The sequence below is a fragment of the Choloepus didactylus genome, chromosome 19, assembly GCF_015220235.1.
Source record: "Choloepus didactylus isolate mChoDid1 chromosome 19, mChoDid1.pri, whole genome shotgun sequence".
In the NCBI taxonomy this organism is placed as follows: Eukaryota; Metazoa; Chordata; class Mammalia; order Pilosa; family Megalonychidae; genus Choloepus; species Choloepus didactylus.
Genome location: NC_051325.1, coordinates 30,496,984 through 30,518,821, shown reverse-complemented (window position 1 = coordinate 30,518,821; position 21,838 = coordinate 30,496,984). Strand labels below are relative to the sequence as shown.

The 21,838-nt window shown below is 38.9% G+C and overlaps 1 pseudogene; it reads right to left on the bottom strand.

Annotated features, from left to right (window-relative positions):
- Window positions 1–15,828: 15,828 nt before the first annotated feature.
- LOC119515412 lies at window positions 15,829–16,781 on the bottom strand (annotated as a pseudogene).
- Window positions 16,782–21,838: the final 5,057 nt, after the last annotated feature.

Genomic DNA, 21,838 nt, shown 5'->3' with positions numbered 1-21,838 from the left:
CTTTCACTTTCAATTTCTTTGTGTCCCTGTGTCTGAGATGAGTCTCTTGTATGCAACATATTGATGATTCATTTCTTTTGATCCATTCTGTGAATCTATATCTTTTAATTTGGAAGTTTAATCCATTTACATTCAACGTTATAACCATGAAGGCATTTCTTGAATCAGCCATCTTATCCTTTGGTTTTGTTTGTCATATATATCTTCCCCTCTCTCTATTAATATCCTTTAATATACCCATACTGAATCTCTTTAGTACTGAACCTTGCTCCATGTCTCGCTCTCCTTTCTTTGTTTCTCTGTCTGTAGGGCTCCCTTTAGTATATGAAGTAGGGCAGGTCTCTTGTTAGCACATTCTCTCAGCATTTGTCTGTGAAAAAGTTAAGCTCTCCCTCAAATTTGAAGGAGAGCTTTGCTGGATAAAGTATTCTTGGTTGGAAACTTTTCTCATTCAGAATTTTAAATATGTCGTGCCACTGCCTTCTCGCCTCCATGGTGGCTGCTGAGTAGTCACTACTTAGTCTTATGCTGTTTCCTTTGTATATGGTGAATTACTTTTTTCTTGCTGCTCTAAGAACTTGCTCCTACTCTTCTGTAGTTGACAGTGTGATCAGAATATGTCTTGGAGTGGGTTTATTTGGATTTATTCTATTTGGAGTTCACTGGGCATTTATGATTTGTGTATTTATGTTGTTTAGAAGATTTGGGAAGTTTTCCCCAACAATTTCTTTGAATACTCTTCCTAGATCTTTACGCTTTTCTTCTCCTTCTGGAACACCAATGAGTCTTTTTTTTTTTTTTTTTATCTTCATTTTATTGAGATATATTCACATACCACGCAGTCATACAAAACAAATCGCACTTTCGATTGTTCACAGTACCATTACATAGTTGTACATTCATCACCTAAATCAATCCCTGACACCTTCATTAGCACACACACAAAAATAACAAGAATAATAATTAGAGTGAAAAAGAGCAATTGAAGTAAAAAGGAACACTGGGTACCTTTGTCTGTTTGTTTCCTTCCCCTATTTTTCTACTCATCCATCCATAAACTAGACAAAGTGGAGTGTGGTCCTTATGGCTTTCCCAATCTCATTGTCACCCCTTATAAGCTACATTTTTATACAACTGTCTTCAAGATTCATGGGTTCTGGGTTGTAGTTTGATAGTTTCAGGTATCCACCACCAGCTACCCCAATTCTTTAGAACCTAAAAAGGGTTGTCTAAAGTGTGCGTAAGAGTGCCCACCAGAGTGACCTCTCGGCTCCTTTTGGAATCCCTCTGCCACTGAAGCTTATTTCATTTCCTTTCACATCTCCCTTTTGGTCAAGAAGATGTTCTCCGTCCCACGATGCCAGGTCTACATTCCTCCCCGGGAGTCATATTCCACGTTGCCAGGGAGATTCACTCCCCTGGGTGTCAGATCCCATGCAGGGGGGACGGCAGTGATTTCACCTGCCAAGTTGGCTTAGCTAGAGAGAGAGAGGGCCACATCTGAGCAACAAAGAGGCATTCAGGAGGAGGCTCTTAGGCACAATTATAGGGAGGCCTATCCTCTCCTTTACAGCAACCGTCTTCCCAAGGGTAAAACCTATGGTAGAGGGCTCAACCCATCAAACCACCAGTCCCCTATATCTGTGGTCATGTTAGCAACCATCGAGGTGGGGTAGGCAAGTACCCCTGCATTCTCCACAGGCCCCTCAAGGGGGCACTACATCTTTTTTTCCTTGTTTTTCTTTTTTTTTTTAACTTTAACTTCTTTTTTAAATCAGCTGTATGAAAAAAAAAGTTAAAAAGAAAACAAACATACAATAAAACAACATTTCAAAGAGACCATAACAAGGGAGTAAGAAAAAGACAACTAACCTAAGATAACTGCTTAAATTCCCACATGTTCCTACTTTACCCCAAGAAAGTTACCTAATATAGCAACATTTCTGTGAACTTGTTCCTACTATATCCATCAGAAATTAACAGACCATAGTCATTCCTGGGCATCCCCAGAACATTAAATAGCTTATCTGTTCTTCTTGGATTATTGTTCCCCCTTCCTTAATTGCTCTCTATTGCTAGTTCCCCTACATTCTACATTATAAACCATTTGTTTTACATTTTTCAAAGTTCACATTAGTGGTAGCATATAATATTTCTCTTTTTGTGCCTGGCTTATTTCGCTCAGCATTATGTCTTCAAGGTTCATCCATGTTGTCATATGTTTCACGAGATCGTTCCTTCTTACTGCCGTGTAGTATTCCATCGTGTGTATATACCACATTTTATTTATCCACTCATCTGTTGAAGGACATTTGGGTTGTTTCCATCTCTTGGCAATTGTGAATAATGCTGCTATGAACATTGGCGTGCAGATATCTGTTTGTGTCACTGCTTTCCGACCTTCTGGGTATATACCGAGAAGTGCAATCGCCGGATCGAATGGTAACTCTATATCTAGTTTTCTAAGGAACTGCCAGACTGACTTCCAGAGTGGCTGAACCATTATACAGTCCCACCAACAATGAATAAGAGTTCCAATTTCTCCACATCCCCTCCAGCATTTGTAGTTTCCTGTTTGTTTAATGGCAGCCATTCTAATCGGTGTTAGATGGTATCTCATTGTGGTCTTAATTTGCATCTCTCTAATAGCTAGTGAAGCTGAACATGTTTTCATGTGTTTCTTGGCCATTCGTATTTCCTCTTCAGAGAACTGTCTTTTCATATCTTTTGCCCATTTTATAATTGGGCCGTCTGTACTATTGTCATTGAGTTGTGGGATTTCTTTATATATACAAGATATCAGTCTTTTGTCAGATACATGGTTTCCAAAAATTTTTTCCCATTGAGTTGGCTGCCTCTTTACCTTTTTGACAAATTCCTTTGAGGTGCAGAAACTTCTAAGCTTGAGGAGTTCCCATTTATCTATTTTTTCTTTTGTTGCTTGTGCTTTGGGTGTAAAGTCTAGGAAGTGGCCGCCTAATACAAGGTCTTGAAGATGTTTTCCTACATTATCTTCTAGGATTTTTATGGTACTTTCTTTTATATTGAGATCTTTGGTCCATTTTGAGCTAATTTTTGTGTAGGGGGTGAGGTAGGGGTCCTCTTTCATTCTTTTGGATATGGATATCCAACTCTCCCAGCCCCATTTGTTGAAAAGACCATTATGACTCAGTTCAGCGACTTTGGGGGCCTTATCAAAGATCAGTCGGCCATAGATCTGAGGGTCTATCTCTGAATTCTCAATTCGATTCCATTGATCTATATGTCTATCTTTGTGCCAGTACCATGCTGTTTTGGCAACTGTGGCTTTATAATAAGCTTCAAAGTCAGGGAGTGTAAGTCCTCCCACTTCGTTTTTCTTTTTTAGAGTGTCTTTAGCAATTCGAGGCATCTTCCCTTTCCAAATAAATTTGATAACTAGCTTTTCCAAGTCTGCAAAGTAGGTTGTTGGAATTTTGATTGGGATTGCATTGAATCTGTAGATGAGTTTGGGTAGAATTGACATCTTAATGACATTTAGTCTTCTTATCCATGAACATGGGATATTTTTCCATCTTTTAAGGTCCCCTTCTATTTCTTTTAGTAGAGTTATGTAGTTTTCTTTGTATAGGTCTTTTACATCTTTGGTTAAGTTGATTCCTAGGTACTTGATTTTTTTAGTTGCTATTGAAAATGGTATCTTTTTCTTGAGTGTCTCTTCAGTTTGTTCATTTCTAGCATATAGAAATATTACTGACTTATGTGCATTAACCTTGTATCCCGCTACTTTGCTAAATTTGTTTATTAGCTCTAGTAGCTGTATCGTCGATTTCTCAGGGTTTTCTAGATATAAGATCATATCATCTGCAAACAATGACAGTTTTACTTCTTCTTTTCCAATTTGGATGCCTTTTATTTCTTTGTCTTGCCGGATTGCCCTGGCTAGCACTTCCAGCAAGTGGTGACAGCGGGCATCCTTGTCTTGTTCCTGATCTTAGAGGGAAGGCTTTCCGTCTCTCACCATTGAGTACTATGCTGGCTGTGGGTTTTTCATATATGCTCTTTATCATGTTGAGGAAGTTTCCTTCAATTCCTACCTTTTGAAGTGTTTTTATCAAAAAGGGATGTTGGATTTTGTCAAATGCTTTTTCAGCATCTATTGAGATGATCAATTGATTTTTCCCTTTTGACTTGTTAATGTGTTGTAATACATTGATTGATTTTCTTACGTTGAACCATCCTTGCATGCCTGGAATGAACCCCAGTTGGTCATGGTGTATGATTTTTTTAATGTGTCTTTGGATTCAATTTGCAAGTATTTTGTTGAGGATTTTTGCATCTATATTCATTAGGGAGATTGGCCGGTAGTTTTCCTTTTCTGTAGCATCTTTGCCTGGTTTTGGTATTAGATTGATGTTAGCTTCATAAAATGAGTTAGGTAGTGTTCCATTTTCTTCAATGTTTTGAAAGAGTTTGAGTAAGATTGGTGTCAGTTCTTTCTGGAAAGTTTGGTAGAATTCCCCTGTGAAGCCATCTGGCCCTGGGCATTTATTTGTGGGAAGATTTTTGATGACTGATTGGATCTCTTTGCTTGTGATGGGTTGGTTGAGGTCTTCTATTTCTTCTCTGGTCAGTCTAGGTTGTTCATATTTTTCCAGGAAATTGTCCATTTCTTCTACATTATCCAGTTTGTTGCCATACAGTTGTTCATAGTATCCTCTTATAATTTTTTTAATTTCTTCAGGATCTGCGGTTGTGTCACCTTTTTCATTCATTATTTTGTTTATATGGGTCTTCTCTCTTTTTGATTTTGTCAGTCTAGCTAGGGGCTTGTCAATCTTGTTGATCTTCTCAAAGAACCAACTTTTGGTGATATTTATCCTCTCTATTGTTTTTTTGTTCTCTATGTCATTTATTTCTGCTTTAATCCTTGTTATTTCTTTTCTTCTACTTGGTTTAGGATTGGTTGGCTGTTCATTTTCTAGCTTCTTCAGTCGATCCATTAGTTCTTTGATTTTGGCTCTTTCTTCCTTTTTAATATATGCGTTTAGTGCTATAAATTTCCCCCTTAGCACTGCTTTTGCTGCATCCCATAGGTTTTGGTATGTTGTGTTCTCATTTTCATTCGTCTCTATATATTTAGCAATTTCTCTTGCTGTTTCTTCGTTAACCCACTGATTGTTTAGGAGTGTGTTGTTTAACCTCCAGGTATTTGTGAATTTTCTAAGTCTCTGATGGTTATTGACTTCTAATTGTATTCCATTGTGGTCAGAGAATGTGCTTTGAATAATTTCAATCTTTTTAAATTTATTGAGGCTTGTTTTATGTCCCAGCATATGATCTATTCTGGAGAAAGTTCCATGAGCAATAGAAAAGTATGTGTATCCTGGTGATTTGGGATGTAATGTCCTGTATATGTCTGTTAAATCTAATTCATTTATCAGATTGTTTAGGTTTTCAATTTCCTTATTGGTCTTCTGTCTGGTTGATCTATCTATAGGAGAGAGTGATGTGTTGAAGTCTCCCACAATTATTGTGGAAACATCAATTGCTTCCTTTAGTTTTGCCAGTGTTTCTCTCATGTATTTTGTGGCACCTTGATTGGGTGCATAGACATTTATGATTGTTATTTCTTCTTGTTGAATTTCCCCTTTTATTAGTATGTAGTGGCCTTCTTTGTCTCTCAAAACATCCCTGCATTTGAAGTCTATTTTATCTGAGATTAATATTGCTACACCTGCTTTCTTTTGGCTGTAGCTTGCATGAAATATTTTTTTCCATCCTTTCACTTTCAGTTTCTTTGTGTCCCTGTGTCTAAGATGAGTCTCTTGTATGCAACATATTGATGGTTCATTTTTTTTGATCCATTCTGTGAATCTATATCTTTTAATTGGGGAGTTTAATCCATTTACATTCAATATTATAACCGTGAAGGCATTTCTTGAATCAGCCATCTTATCCTTTGGTTTATGTTTGTCATATTTTTCCCCTCTCTCTATTAATATCCTTTATTGTACCCATACCGAATCTCTTTAGTACTGAACCTTTCTCCAAGTCTCTCTGTCCTTTCTTTGTTTCTCTGTCTGTAGGGCTCCCTTTAGTATCTCCAGTAGGGCAGGTCTCTTGTTAGCAAATTCTCTCAGCATTTCTTTGTCTGTGAAAAATTTAAGCTCTCCCTCAAATTTGAAGGAGAGCTTTGCTGGATAAAGTATTCTTGGTTGGAAATTTTTCTCACTCAGAATTTTAAATATATCGTGCCACTGCCTTCTCGCCTCCATGGTGGCTGCCGAGTAGTCACTACTTAGTCTTATGCTGTTTCCTTTTTATGTGGTGAATTGCTTTTCTCTTGCTGCTTTCAGAACTTGCTCCTTCTCTTCCGTGTTTGACAGTGTGATCAGAATATGTCTTGGAGTGGGTTTATTTGGATTTATTCTATTTGGAGTTCGCTGGGCATTTATGATTTGTGTATTTATGTTGTTTAGAAGATTTGGGAAGTTTTCCCCAACAATTTCTTTGAATACTCTTCCTAGACCTTTACCATTTTCTTCCCCTTCTGGAACACCAATGAGTCTTATATTTGGACGTTTCATATTATCTATCATATCCCTGAGGTCCATTTCGATTTTTTCAATTTTTTTCCCCATTCTTTCTTTTATGCTTTCATTTTCCATTCTGTCATCTTCCAGGTCACTGATTTGTTGTTCAACTTCCTCTAGTCTTTTAGTATGAGTGTCCAGAATCTTTTTAATTTGGTCAACAGTTTCTTTAGTTTCCATAAGATCATCCATTTTTTTATTTAGTCTTGCACTGTCTTCTTTATGCTCTTCTAGGGTCTTCTTGATCTCCTTTGTATCCCGTACTATGGTCTCATTGTTCATCTTTAGTTCTTTGAGTAGCTGCTCTAGGTGCTGTGTCTCTTCTGGTCTTTTGATTTGGGTGCTTGGGCTTGGGTTATCCATATCGTCTGGTTTTTTCATATGCTTTATAATTTTCTGTTGTTTTTGGCCTCGTGGCATTTGCTGAACTTGATAGGGTTCTTTTAGGATTTCTAGACCAACTGAAGTCCTTATCTCCAATTTATCAGATCTATAGCTTCGTGGAGTACACTTTCTCTAACTAACCAGCAGGTGGCGTCCACGAGCCACCTGTTCTCCACAAGCCAGTTCTCCCCTGCTTAGCCTTTTTGGTGAGTGGGGGAGTGAGTCTTGTGGGGTCCAATTGGTGTACCAAGCTTGCGTGTGTAGTTGGTGTTGCCTGCCCTGTATATGGGGTGTGTTTCTGGGCAGTCAGGGAGGGAGGGTGGCTCTGACAATCAAATCTCCCTGGTGATCCTAGAGTTTTAAAGCTGCTGCAATAGTCTAATCCTTCAGTTCAGTCCTGCCACAGTTTGTCTCTGCCACTGACCCACAAGTCCTTGGTATTGGCGTATGGCTCCTCAGACTTGCAGGTGGGCCTGTCTTCCAGGCTGTGCACCCTGGGTCCTCTGTTTAGGGATGACTGTGCTATGTCACAGGTGAGTGCCGTCCCCCCAGGGCAGTTCTGGGCTGCTGGGCTGTGTAGGGAGGCTCCCAGTCTGCTGAAATGATGGCTGAATGGGGCTTTGTTAATTCACACTGCTCCACCTTCCCAACTCTGGGACAATCAGCTGAGGTTTCAGGGAAGGCTAATGTCTACACCCAGTTTTGTGGTGTGTGCCTGTTATTTGAATCGCTTCCGTCACACTGGGTTGTCTGTGGCAGCTCTGGGCTATGGGGCTGGCGACGGGCAGGAGTGTTTCCTGTCCACCCGGATGATGGCTGTGAGCGGACACCCCCCTTTTCTTGGGAAGTTGTGGTGTTTAATGAATTTTCTCAGCCACTGGATTATTGCCTTTTGTCTCAGAGCTCTCTTAGTTCTGCTCTTGTCTTGACCTGCCCAAATTGCAAGTCTTTGAAGCTTTCTGTATTGGGCTTCTTAGAGTAATTGTTTTAGAAAAAGAAAAAAGGATTAAAAAAAAAAAAAAGGGCCCTCCTCAGAGATCTAATGGGTTATTGAAATGCTAAGAGAGAAGGCAGTTAGGACCGTTAAGGAAAGGTCCACAGGGCAGAGAGATCAGCTTTTCTTTGGGATTTGCATATGAGCCTCAGGGCCTGAGCTCTGCCCTTCCCCTTTCTATGTTCACCAGAACTCCAAAAATCCTCTGCTTTTATTTTGGAGTTTTTCGTGTTGTTTTTTCCTATGCCTGTCTCCTCTCTGCTGGGCTGGCTGCTCTCAGATTCTCTGATGTCTGGTCTCAGTCTATCTATGGTTGGAGTTTGGATCAGTAGAATCAGTTTCTGATAAGGGCTGCCACTGCAGTTCTCTGTTATCCTTCCCGGAGCTGACAGCCCCTCCTCCCACGGGACTGAGCCTGGCAGGGAGGGGTGCGGGTCCCCTGGCCACAAAAACTTACAGATTTCGCTGATCTCAGGAGTTCCACGTTTTCATGAGTGTTGTATGAAGTATGCCCAAAGTCAGATTGCTCTGTGGTGTCCAGTCCACGCAGTTCCTGGCTTTCTACCTACTTTCCTGGAGGAGTAACTAAGATATACTGCTCACCAGTCCGCCATCTTGCCCCCAGCAATGAGTCTTATATTTGGTCGTTTTATGTTATCTATCATATCCCTGAGGTCCATTTCAATTTTTTCATTTTTTTCCCCATTCTTTCTTTCATGCCTTCATTTTCCATTCTGTCATCTTCCAGGTCACTGATTTGTTGTTCAGCTTCCTCTAGTCTTGTACTCTGAGTATCCAGAATTTTTTTAATTTGGTGAACAGTTTCTTTAATTTCCATAAGATCATCTATTTTTTTATTTAGTCTTGCAATGTCTTCTTTATGCTCTTCTAGGGTCTTCTTTATGTCCTTTATATCCTGTGCCTTGGTCTTCTTCATGTCCTTTATATCCTGTGCCATGATCTCGTCATTCATCTTTAGTTCTTTGATTAGTTGCTCTAGGTACTGTGTCTCCTCTGATATTTTGATTTGGGTGCTTGGGCTTGGGTTATCCATATCGTGTGGTTTTTTCATATGCTTTAAAATTTTCTGTTGTTTTTGGCCTCTTGGCATTTGCTTAACTTGATAAGGTTCTTTTAGGATTTGTAGACCAATTGAAATCCTTATCTCTAATTTGTCTAATCTACCGCTTTGTAGAGTATACTTTGTCTAACTAACCAGCAGGTGGCAGCCATGAGCCACATGTTCCCCTCAAGCCAGTTATTCCCCACTTTGCCTTTGTGGTGAGTGGAGGAGTGAGTATTGTGGGGTCCAATTGGTGTACGAAGCTTGCATGTGTAGTTGGTATTGCCTGCCCGGTATATGGGGCGTGTGTCTGGGTGGTCAGGGAGGTGGGGCGGCTGTAACAATCAAATCTCCCTGGTGTTCCTGGTGTTTTAAAGCTGCTGCAATAGTCTAATCTTTCAGTTCAGTCCTGCCACAGTTTGCCTCTGCCACTGACCCACAAGTCCTTGGTATGGCCCCTGAGACTTGCGAGTGGGTCCCTCTTCCAGGCCGTGCACCCCCAGTCCTCTGTTGAGGGATGACTGCTATGTCACAGGTGAGTGCTGTCCCCCCAGGGTGGTTCTGGGCTGCAGGGCTGTATAGGGAGGCTCACAGTCTGCTGAGCGGACACCCCCCTTTTCTTGGGTAGTTGTGGTGTTTAGTGAATTTTCTCAACCACTGGATTATTGCCTTTTGTCTCAGAGCTCTCTTAGTTCTGCTCTTGTCTTGACCTGCCCAAATTGCAAGTCTTTGAGGCTTTCTGTGTTGGGCTTTTTAGAGTAATTGTTTTAGAAAAAGAAAAAAAAAAGATTAAAAAAAAAGGGCCTTCCTTGCAGATCTAATGGGTTATTGAAATGCTAAGAGACAAAGCAACTAGGGCCATTAAGGAAAAGTCCAGGGGGCAGAGAGATCAGTTTTTCTTCAAGATTTGCATATGAGCCTCAGGGCCTGAGCTCTGCCCTTCCCCTTTCTATGTTCACCAGAACTCCAAAAAGCCTCCGCTTTTCTTTTTGGGCTTTTCTTGCTGTTTCTTGCTATCCCTATCTCCTCTCTGCTGGGCTGGCTGCTCTCAGATTCTCTGGTGTCAGGTCTCAGTCCATCTATGATTAGAGTTTGGATCAGTAGAATGAGTTTCCGATAAGAGCTGCCACTGCAGTTCTCCCTTCTCCTTCCCAGTGCTGATGGCCCCTCCTCCCACGGGACTGAGCCTGGCAGGGAGGGGCGCGGGTCCCCTGGCCACAAAAACTTACAGATTTCGCTGATCTCAGCAGTTTGAGGTATTCATGAGTGTTGTGTGAAGTATGCCCAAAGTCAAATTGCTCTGCAGTGTCCAGTCCACGCAGTTCCTGGCTTTCTACCTACTTTCCTGGAGGAGTAACTAAAACATACACCTCTGCAATCTGCCATCTTGCTTCTGTCAGTGATTCTATTTCAGAGTTGTGAAATAGAGCTCATAATATGGTTATAATTTCCTCCAAGTGGTTGTGGGAAATTTAGTATCTGATCAGGAAATGCTACTGGCCAAATAAACTTCCTATAACATGGTTTCAATTATACTATGTCTCTGCTCAAAGACCATCCATCAAGAGGTCCTCATTATCCACCACAATATCCTGGACTGTATTCAAAAACCTCTCCCGTCTGACTTTTCTAGCTTTGCCGTGTTCCCTAAAATTTCCCTTCTTGGACCTTCTATCAAGCTAACTTAGTTGACGACTATTTTAACATGCCATGTGTTCTCCCAGCTCTGTTTCATTTTGTTGCTGTTTTTTTTTCTTTTTCCCATAGATTCCTTAAATTGTCATGAAATCTTACATAACCTTAAGGAAATAATTTGTGAGTCTTAACTCAAAGCCATCTTCCCTCCCTCCCTTCCTCTCTCCCAACCTCTCTTCCTTCAACATATATTTATTTAGTGCTTACTATGTGCTAGATACCATGTTGGGTGTAAAAGATAGAGAGAGCCCCATAATTATTACCTCCCATCAGTGATCACCATGTCCCTAAATATAATGGACACTTTTCAGTTCCCATGGGGAACCATCTTTCTTTTGTTCGTCTCTCTGTTTCCACTTCTTGGTACCTGACACACAGAAGGGATTCAGTAAATTTGAAAGAATAATTGGGTAAGCACTGAGGTTGATATTTGGATTAGCTGCAGAGAAAATATGGCTGTTTTTCTTGAGAAGATAATGATCTGCCAGAATCTTCAGGCTTGAAGACTGAAAAATACCTGGGCGAAAGAGAGACAAAATCTAGAGTAGTTACGGGTTTACTCTTCTTCCCTTTAAGTGGCTGTTCTAGAGTGAACCATACTTGGCAAATATATCTTGAATCACTCAGGTACTGGAAACTGTTCAACTTTAGAAATCAGAGGTGATTCTCTTTATCATATTCTGGAAATAAGAATTAGCAATCATAAAGTTATTGTTCATGTTAGACAATGGCTGAAAATTGAGTCACATTTATCTTTTTTAAGTGATACTACATTTGTCCATTTTTGAATAAAAGATAGCTTTATATTAGCTAGATCAATGGTTCCCAACCTTATTTTAGCTATATACAGTTTAACCAGAATCTTCCATGGACAAAAAACAAAACAGATTAAAGCAGAAATGCTCTGTGTGAAATGGGACTTGTGCAGTTTGACTCGAAGAACATCCCTGACCTTCATGTCATGTAGTTTGAAGACTCTGTAGTAGCTTATAAGAGAGATGTGAGAAAACGTCAATGATTTAAATAAATGGGATACTTTAAATTCATATGACAGAATAAAAACATCTCTATCTTGCTCTATTCTCTGAAACAATCTGAAAATAAGTGCCAGAAGATTGAAACTCATGAACCCTCCAAACTATCAAAAAGAAAACATTCAGACTAGAGAACAAAGACAAGCACAAACCATTGAGAAAGTTAAAAGTACAAATGAAGCAGTAAAAACACATTAGAGCATAAAATATGATGATGGAACTAAGAAAATATACTCATGTTGTACAATAAATACGTATAAAATAAACACACTTGTAAAAAATAAAAACCATATTAAAGCTCTTTAGATGAAATGTATTCAAAATAAAACCACATGGATCAAAAGTAAAATGTTGTGCAAAGACAGAAGAAGAAAGGAAAAAAAAGCAGGGGTAATAATATCTGAAAATGTTGGTTTCAAATAATGATGGTCACTCAAAAGCAAAAATGGTATGTATCAAAATGAAGATGTGTCATGAACTTTTAACCAAATAACATGGCCTCAAAAGTTTGAAGGCAAAGCAAATCTAAATATAAGGGGAAAAATAATCAAAATCAAAATATTGGTAGGGGGTTTTATTGGCCTCATTGTGATCAAAGCATACTGAATGTGCAAAGATAGTAAAGATATTCAGGATATAAGCCCATAAATTAATAAAGTATATCAAATTATATAATTAGGAATGAAATATCACACCTGTTAATGAGTCCTTGAATTATTTACAAAAGTGTACCAGTAAGTAAGGTCACAAAGAATCTGAATGACCTTTATTTGCTCATAATATAAGTCTAGAAATTTATAGCAAAATAGAAGGCAACCTTCCACAAACATGTTAAAGAAAGTCTCATTAACTCTTGGGTCACAAATCATATGAGAAATTAAACTATAGAAAAATTGGGATAGGAAAACCTATGCATCAACACTAAAGGGGTATGATTAAGTTAGTTCTCAGAAGAGAATCCTTGATCTTAATAACTTAAATCATTAAACCAGAAACAGTAGAAATAAAATAATAGCATCTAATCCCCCAAACCCCTCCAAGAAAAGGAAAATCAGAAGAAAATAAATGCTTCAAATTTACAAACAATAATAAATCCAAGAACTGATTCTTTGTAAAAACTAATAAAATTGATAAGCCATTAACTAAATGTATTAAGAAAAAAGTGTAAAGTTCAAAATTAGAAATAAAAATGGAGAAATAATCAGGGTTATAGAGAAAATCAAAAGTACTGTAGAAAATACTTTTCTCAATTTTATGCAAATACATTTGAAAACCTCAATGAAATGTGTAATTTTGTAGGGAAAGATAAGAATGACTCCAGAAAAGATAGGCTAATTTCTATGAAATAAATTGATATAGGACTAATGCTCTTGTCCTCCCCCCCCCCCCAAAATATTAGGCCCATATGATTTCACATATGAACATATGAATTCTCTCAAACCTTTAAGAAGCAGAGAGATCCATGGTAAATTAAACTTTCAGAACTTAGAGAGAGAAAGAAAACTTCCAAACTACTTTTATGAAATCAATGTAATACTTATAGAAAAAGCTAACAGTATCTCAGCAAGTTACGAATAAATATCAAAGCAGATATACTAATATACTTTTTAGTAAAAGGAATCTAGTGGCACTGAAAGGGTTACTAAAAATCTAAGTGGGATTACTCAATAAATGCAAAGATGTCCTCTAGCAATATTATTTTTCAGTGTTTTCCTGCAAGTATTAGTCAATGCAATTAAACAAGGCAAAGAATGGAGAAGTTAAAAAAAGGAGACCGACACATTTCTACTTGTAGATTTTATTGCTGTATGTCTGAAAAATCACAGATAATGAATGAAGAACTTTCAGAAATATAGAAAAATCAAATGTGTTGGTTGGTTACACATTAATATACAAATACCAAAAGCTTTCTATGGGTAACAACAATTAGTTAGAAAATAGAATAGAAAAAAAATATTCAAGGTAGCTTCCAAATAGATAAAATATTTTGGAGTAAATCTAACAATAAAATTTTTAGAATTACTCAATTTATTTTTTTAAAATGAGGGATAGAGATCAGAGTTTATGAAATAGAAAAACATGGCTTGTTCTCCGGTAGATAGAGTCAGTAATGTAACAGTGCTTTGGTGGAAAGTGTGAAGTGTGTGTTTGGCTCCCCACATCTACTCTCTACCTTTCTCCACCCAATTCTGTGTTGCTGGTTATTTCCCTCTGTAGAATTCTCTGCTTGCATCCCTTCTCTCTGGCTTCCAAAGATTAGAAGAAAAGTGGAGGGCAGGAGAAAAGGGAGGTGCCCAGGTCTTGATTGTCCTGTCTCTCTCTCCATGCCAAGATGGCAGCACAACAATGGCTGCCTTCCTTTACCAAAGACTACAGCTCCTGGCAAGCAGCCCTTCTGCAGGAAGCTCCTGGCTGTGTTCTGGGAACTGTTCCCTCTTCTTGCTCCTTTGGTCTAGGGACAGAAGTGACTTTCCTTTGCTCCTAGTTAAAGGAAGCTTCACTAGACCTTGTTGGTTTCCCTTAATCCCACTCATGCCTTTGTAAATAACCCTGCCACTAAATTGTCTTTCATACCCTTTAAGTTTGTCATCTATTTCCTCCTTACATCATTGTTGATAGAGATGTCAGTTCTCCTTATCCTCAAATTAATGTGATCACCATAAAAAATTCCTACATGACTTTTCAAGTAGTTAAGCTGATTCCAAATTTTACATAGAAAAGTTGATACAGAAAATAGCACAAAATGTGATAAAAGAATAATGAAAATTGAGTAGTACCACCTCCAAGTAATTAAAAATGTACTATAAAACTATAGTAATTAAAAGTTGGTACTATCATATAAAAAAAGACAGATCAATGAAATGTATAGAGTGTCCAGAAACAGACCTAAATATGGCTATTCAGATAAAGGTGAAATTTCAAACACCAGGGGATTAGAATAATTATTGTTACCATTCAATATAAATGTAAAATAATGTTGGGACAACTGACCACCCTCTGGGAATTCCTATCTTATTTCCTATTAAAAAAACCCTTCCTAATGGATTAAGTTTCTATATAGATAGGTAGATAGATAGATAAGAAAAGCATATTCTAAATAATTACCTTGGATTAGAGAAAGAATTTCAAGCATGGCAAAAATCTCAGAAGCCAATAAAGAAAAGATTGATTAGTTTGATTTTAAGAAATCTATCAATATCTTTTTGGGAAATAGCCAGTATATTGCCAACAACCTGAGGAGAATATTTGTAACAAATATGACCATAAAAAGCCTATATCCTTAATAAATAACAGAAAGTTATAGGTCAATGTGCAAATGCCATAACTAGGCAGTTCAAAGGGAAAGATTTTGAGATATTACAATGATAAAACAGGCTCACTTTGCATAAGGAAATGCAAATTGAAATAACAGGATACCAACTTTCACCTATCAAGTTAGTGAAGATCAAAAAGGTAGAAAGAACCCAGTTGGGGGAAGATAAGAAGAAACAGGAACATTTATAAACTTTTGCTGGAATACCACCTTTATAGCTTTTATGAAATATAATTTGACGATATCTATAAACAATTGCATATTTTTGTATTAGTTCAATTTCTAGGAATGTGTACTATAAACACATTCATTTCTGTAAAAACATATTCATTGCACTTTTTTTATGAGACAATTCAGTTTAATTTTATTTTTTAAAGGCTCCATTTCTCAGTATATAAAGGACAGAAATACAAGAAGCTATCCTTAGGGCTGGTGAAGACCACGTTTATCTGCTCTTCCAAAAGCACAGGTTTAGGCTTTAGTACGACCTCAGCCCCCAAAAGAAGCATTACAAATCTTAGATGGTAGGGGAAAAGCATAGACTAGAAATTCTATAAGCAAGAAAAAAATCAATTAGTGATATTGATACTCTGTTTTTCACAATAGTACTAGTACAAACTCAACCCTTTTAAATCAGGGAACCTGCCATTCCATTCCTAACCAAGTGGTTTTACAACCCCTATAAAGTAAAAGAATTATATAAAGGTGTAATTCATTTTGCCTCGTTTAGAGATACTACAATATAATAGAGAAATTTTTATTTTGTAAGCTTCGCCTTCTGAGTTCTGCAGGCTTCATGGTACTTCAGAGCCCCAATAATCAGGCAGTTCATGACAAAAGATAAAAGTGAAAAAGTAGACACAGAGATCTGTGAAGACTTCACCCATTTTGCTATATGTGTCCATATATATGTATCCATATACATATATACATATATGATCGATTTATCACTTCTGCAGGAATTCCAGATAACAGAAGTGCAGCAGTTAGTACTGTTGTCTTTACCTTCTTTTCACCCTTGGGAAAATACTTGTATAATCCCATGTATGCAAGTTGTAAGGTGAAAAATGGAGCAAACATGGACGAATATTTGCAAACAAAAGCCCTGACTCCAAGGGCAAAGGAGAGCACATCCCACCAATCTAAATATTCGAAAAGAGTCAAATTCTTCTGTTGTACTTCCATCTTCCTGATTGGGTTTTTCACTAATTAGCTGTTTCCTTAGCTTCACTGCTTCTTCGCATCTGGAGAGAGACTGTTCCAGACCACGGCGAGAACCCCTCTGGACAATGCTTGTGGTCAGGTCCCCTCTGTTCCGCTGCGGGAGCTCACGGTTGCCATCATTGCTGCAGTCAGGCGGTGCAACGAGAGAGTCCAGCTTGTCTCCCAGCTGGGTCCCTTCTACCTCGGCCACACCACCCTGCTGGTCAGTTGTTCCTGTACTGACTGAATCACCCAGCACTACTCGCTTTGAAACTGAAGGAACCGCGAGGGAGTTCAGTTTATCACTGCTCTGCTGCTTTGATTTTGTTTGACTTTCTCCTTCCGCGCCGCCCCGGGGTCGGTGAAAGGCCATGATCCGGTTGATGCGCTGTTCCGCGTCCATGAGGCGCTTTCTCCGCCGCAGGTCGGCCCTACGCTGGGAAGCCGACAGGTCTGTACCCGCCGGGGACCCTGGCCCGTCCCCGCCGTCGGTAGCGACGGTCACCGGCTCCATCCTCCCTTCCACAGTGCAGCAGCGGTGGGGGATACGGCGGTGGATGGCGGTGAGCATGACTTCTGCACCATTTTTAATAGCAAAGCTAAAACGTTAACATCAAAAATGGAGGACAACGCAGCTAAATTATGTTAGCTCTGCAACTAAAACAGTGTATAGATAAAAACAGTAGCTTGTTATGCTTTCTGGAAAAATATCTAAGTTATAACATTCAGTGTATTTCTAGGTACAGAAGTGTGTATTATATATACTATCATTTTGTTTATGTAACTATGTATGCAAAAAAATTTCAAGAAATATACAAGAAATGATTATCATTGGGATGTGGGCTAAAGGCCCTGGATGAAAGGGGACTTATCTATTGTGTTCCACAAAATCTAATTGCCATTCATTGTAAGACACATTAGCATTCAGTGTAATATGACATAGAGAGAACCCTACCAATTAAACTATGACACATCATGTATTTTTGTATCACTTTATTATTGATTATTATTTTTGATTAAAGACACAAAAATATGAAAAAAGTCTCAGGACTTGTGAAAATTCATATTGTATATTTTTGCTAGTCCTTGAATTTTGTACAAATATGTTTATTACCTTTTTATTACAAAATAGCTAGACAGAAGTTTTACGATTACTGTTGGAGGAACAGTAAACAATTAAAGGGCCTTCCCAAAATAGGCTCATTAGGGGTTTATATTTTTAATTCCTCAAATTCTGATTTGAAGGAGAAACTGGTAATAGACTTTACCACAGTTTGGACTCCTGTTAATATACATTGACTTCCCACAGTAGCCCCCGTGGGCTCCTGGACTTCTGAAGACTGCACTTAAATATGCCCCCCATGTGAACCCAAGCTCAACTCAGAATTCTGGAGCAAAAAGACTGGGAGTAAGTTGAATCCAAAGGGACAAACATTTGCCAAATCCTGGTGGGTCTTAAGGTCAGCTGAAGGATTTGAGCTTTCTCTCAAGGAAAGGTTTGAAGTAGTGACTGTCATGACTAGATTTTCATTAAAAATGCATAGAAGTAGTAGATGGCATTGTGATTGCAAGGTGGAAAATCAGTTAGAATAGAGCAAAATGGAAGTCAAAGACTTGAAATCAAGTTTGCAGCCCCAATTTCTGTGTGTTCAAATGATCTCTTATCAGGACTAACCTTGTAAGTAGGCTGAGAAAGTCATAGGCTAAGCAAGTCATCCACAGATTAGTGGGTTCATCTGAAGCTGGCCTGAAACTCAGCTCCCTTTGCTAACTGTGCTGGACTCTGAAACTTTCCTGCTATAGAGGAATTTTGTGATCATAAAGATTTGCTTTTAAGAAAATTAAATTAATACTGGAGTCTTTTGCCCTGGGAAAATGACTTTATCAAATATTTCTCCATTCCTTAAGAGATTGTAAAAGGGCATAGAGGCACTCAGAGCGCAGAACAAAGTAGAATGTTCAATTGTTCTTTAAATGAATGAAGGAAGAAAAAAGGAAGGTGTGTTGGTTGAAGCTGTAATGTACCCCAGAAAAGGCCGTGTTCTTTTAATCCATTCCTGTGGGTGCAGACCTATTGTGGGTGGTACCTTTTTGGTAGGTTGTTACAACTGAGAAGTGACCCAGCCCATTCAAGGTGGGTCTTAATCCTTTTACTAGAGTCTTCTATGAAGAGAATAAAAGACAGAAAAAAGCCGAGAGCTCAGTGAGAAACACCTGGAGAACTTGAAGAGAAAAACCCCAGAGATGCTAAGAGAAGACCCACAGAAGCGCAAAGGAGAGGACATGGGAACCTGAAGCTGAAAGCAACGAGACCTGGGAGTGAAGGAGCAGCAGACGCGGGCCATGTGCCTTACTATCTGACAGAGGATCCCCGGATGCCAGCAGCCTGTCTGCAGAGTCCACGTATCATCCTGTTGATGTCTTAATTGGGACATTTTCATGGCCTTAGAACTGTAAATTTGGAAACGAATAAATCCCCATTGTAAAAGCCATCCCATTTCTAGTATATTGCATTCTGGAAGTGTTAGCAAACTGGAGCAGAAGGTGTTAAGTAAAAGGAAAAGGCCTCCAGCACGGATGTGCTGGGAGTGATCTGCTTTCTGAGATGTGTAAGGAACTTTCCAAACGGTTAAAGATAAAACCAGTGACTTTCAAAAAACAAAAAAAGTACTGTACCCTACAAAAGTTAGTTTAAGCAACAATTAGAAGTAAGTTGGTTTCAATCCAATAGAAGCAATCTATCAAAATAGACCAATATAATAACCAATCTGTGATCATTCCCTACTTTGTAAGACCCTCCTTTATAATAAGGAACCTAAATGTCAACCAGTGGAAATCCCCTAATTGCCTTATAAGTTAATGTAACTTGTTAACCATTCTGAGTCTTACTTTGATTTGAGATCTCCCTTTTTAAAGTTTCTCTTTCAATAAACCCACATTATTGATTATTATTGGTGACAGTATCTTTTAAAAAAGGAAATGAAGGAATGAATGAAAAGGGACATATGGGAGTCTGGGCTTATGGTTGGGGCAGCAGTGACCTCTGAAAGAAGAAGTGAGAAGATTCTGAGCTTTAATTCCTCCTTTGTCACAGTTTTGCCAGGGAGCTAGTCCTGTTGTTCATAGAACACTTTCTACCCAGCAGATACCAGAAGTAAATAGACCTGAGAGGAAAAGGGCGGGGAAGAAATGAAGGGGAGGAGTTTAGGGTATCTTTATAGAAGTCTAAGCTGGGGAAACTGAAAACTTCTGTTTGAGAATAGAGCGGGCACAAATGAAACCCTCGATTTTCCGCTTCATTCCTTTTGAAACATCCTTTCCCGAGACTGCTTATGTAATCTTTATTGTTTGTTAAACTTTGCCCTGCATTTGGCTTCATGGTCTCAGTTTAACCTGGAGGAAAGCAGGAGGAAATGATGTATTTTCTTTAAAAATATTCCTTACTAAACACAGGAACTGTGCCAAATTGCCTGGGAAGGAGGATTCCCTGTGAATCTGGGCTCTGTTTTTGAGAGTCAAAAGGATTCCAGGCATGCAGATTTTGTTTAGATAAGTATCGGGATTTGGGGATGGTTATCTGAAGCCCTGCCCCTCATTACGTTTCACAGCAATGAAAGAGCATCTACTCTTAGGTTCTAAATCAGTGGAAAAGATTCAATGAATGTCTTAGTTTGTTTTCTTGCCCAAGTCGTGGTAATATTGCCCAGATTTGCATTTTGCTTGTCCACGTATGTGGGTATCAGTATGTGATCAACCCTTCCTGTCCTGTTTGCAGATATATTGCTTCCTACCAAGGCATGGCCCTCTTAACTGATCCTTAAAATAGAGGTCAGGATGAATAGGTATCCTTGCTGATTCTCATGAAGGACATTTTCATGGCTAGAATTCCAGATGCTGAGAAGCTAAAATAACAAAAGGAATTATTTGGAAAAGAAGATGAGAATTTTCTTATCACGAGGTCGCATTGTAAGACTGGTGCATCACTTAAGTGGTCAGGAAAAACAGTCAGAGATAATACATGCAAGAGTTTGAATGAATATAGTCAGAAGGAACTAGCTGCAAAAAAAACACAAAAAAACAAAAACAAAACAAAAACCCTGGAATTAATTCCACATCAGCTGTAGCCTGCTTTAAAAAGTTTTCAGGTAAAACTGTGACCATTGATAAAGGGCTTAAAGTGCAGTTTCTGGGAGCTTACACAGGTTACACTGGTATGTTCAGTTAGAGAAAATTCATGAAAATTTATATTTTCACCTTTGTGTATGGATGTGATGTGTCACTAAAAAGTAAATAAACGAAAACCTTTTACCTATTTGGGACAACTGTAGGAAGTTGTCACTAAATTTCTCAAAACAATGACCTGTTTCATATCCTATGCAATACCTAGTCCCCAGTTGTGTCCTTTGATACTTTTTCATTTCAAATGGGGTTGTGGAATGTCTTCCTAGAAGTGTCCTTTCATAGGATTCTGGCAAGATTCGTTGGGCAAGCTGGGTCCAGGAAGATCATGGGACTTCGTTGAACCTGACTGTTGTTTACATATTGAACAGTCAGATGATGATGAAAGAGGCATCTCCAAAGACATCTTCATATGAAAGACATGTCCAAATGTAACATTACTTATTGTGCTTGCCGGCAGTGGCTACTAGCAGTGCTGTTATGAACTGGTATTATCTCCTGTGCTAGAAGGATGAGAAGGTCACCATTATGTGTTGGCAGAATGTGGAGAGCTATAGAATAACACTCTGCATGAGATAAGATCTAGAAACTTTTTAAGTTGCTCCTCAAGTCTACCCCCACTCAAGTTTCTTTCAGATAACTGATTTGGTGGACTTCTCATTATGGTATATGACTTGATTTTTTTTCAGTTCCTGTCTTTCAGTTGCCCTGGTAACCCTGATCTGTATCTTTATCCTCCACTGGCTTTTTCTTATTTCCCTAGAGTCTGGCCTCCAGTCCAACTGGTGTCAAGGACAGATCAAGGCCATGTGGTCCAGAGCACAAATTTCTAATTCAAATGGATCTAGAGATTAAGTGTCTAGTGAAACAAGAACCACCAAATTCTATACAAATCTGTGTGTATATACATTTGTGCATTTTCTTGAGAGCAAGTATCTAGCATTCATGACAACATTTCAGATGTTCAAAACCCCCGAAAGCTTAAGCATTACAAGCATAGATTCTCTTTGGCACAATTTGGATACTTTTATTATGCCGCCTTTTTATTTGCCTTCCTGTGAAGCCAAACTATTCTTAAAAAGAGTTGTTCAAGTAGTAACACGCACCTCACTCACTGGTCCAGATCCCCTTTTAAGGCAGGTGTGCTCCTTCCCCAGCTGTCATGAATGTTGGCAGCTGTCAGTTGACAGCTGCCCCCTTCTCCAGAGAATTACCCTCCGTCTCACTGGGAGGTTATGCTCACAGGTGTGGGAAGAGCCCACAGTTAATAACCACTGACATGGGGTACCAAAGCCCTGCATCAGTACTTAAAGTGGGCACTGACTTTGTGGTGCAATTCAGACCAGAGTTCCCCATGGAATCAGACCCTAGCTCAACTCCAGCTGAGAACACGTCCGT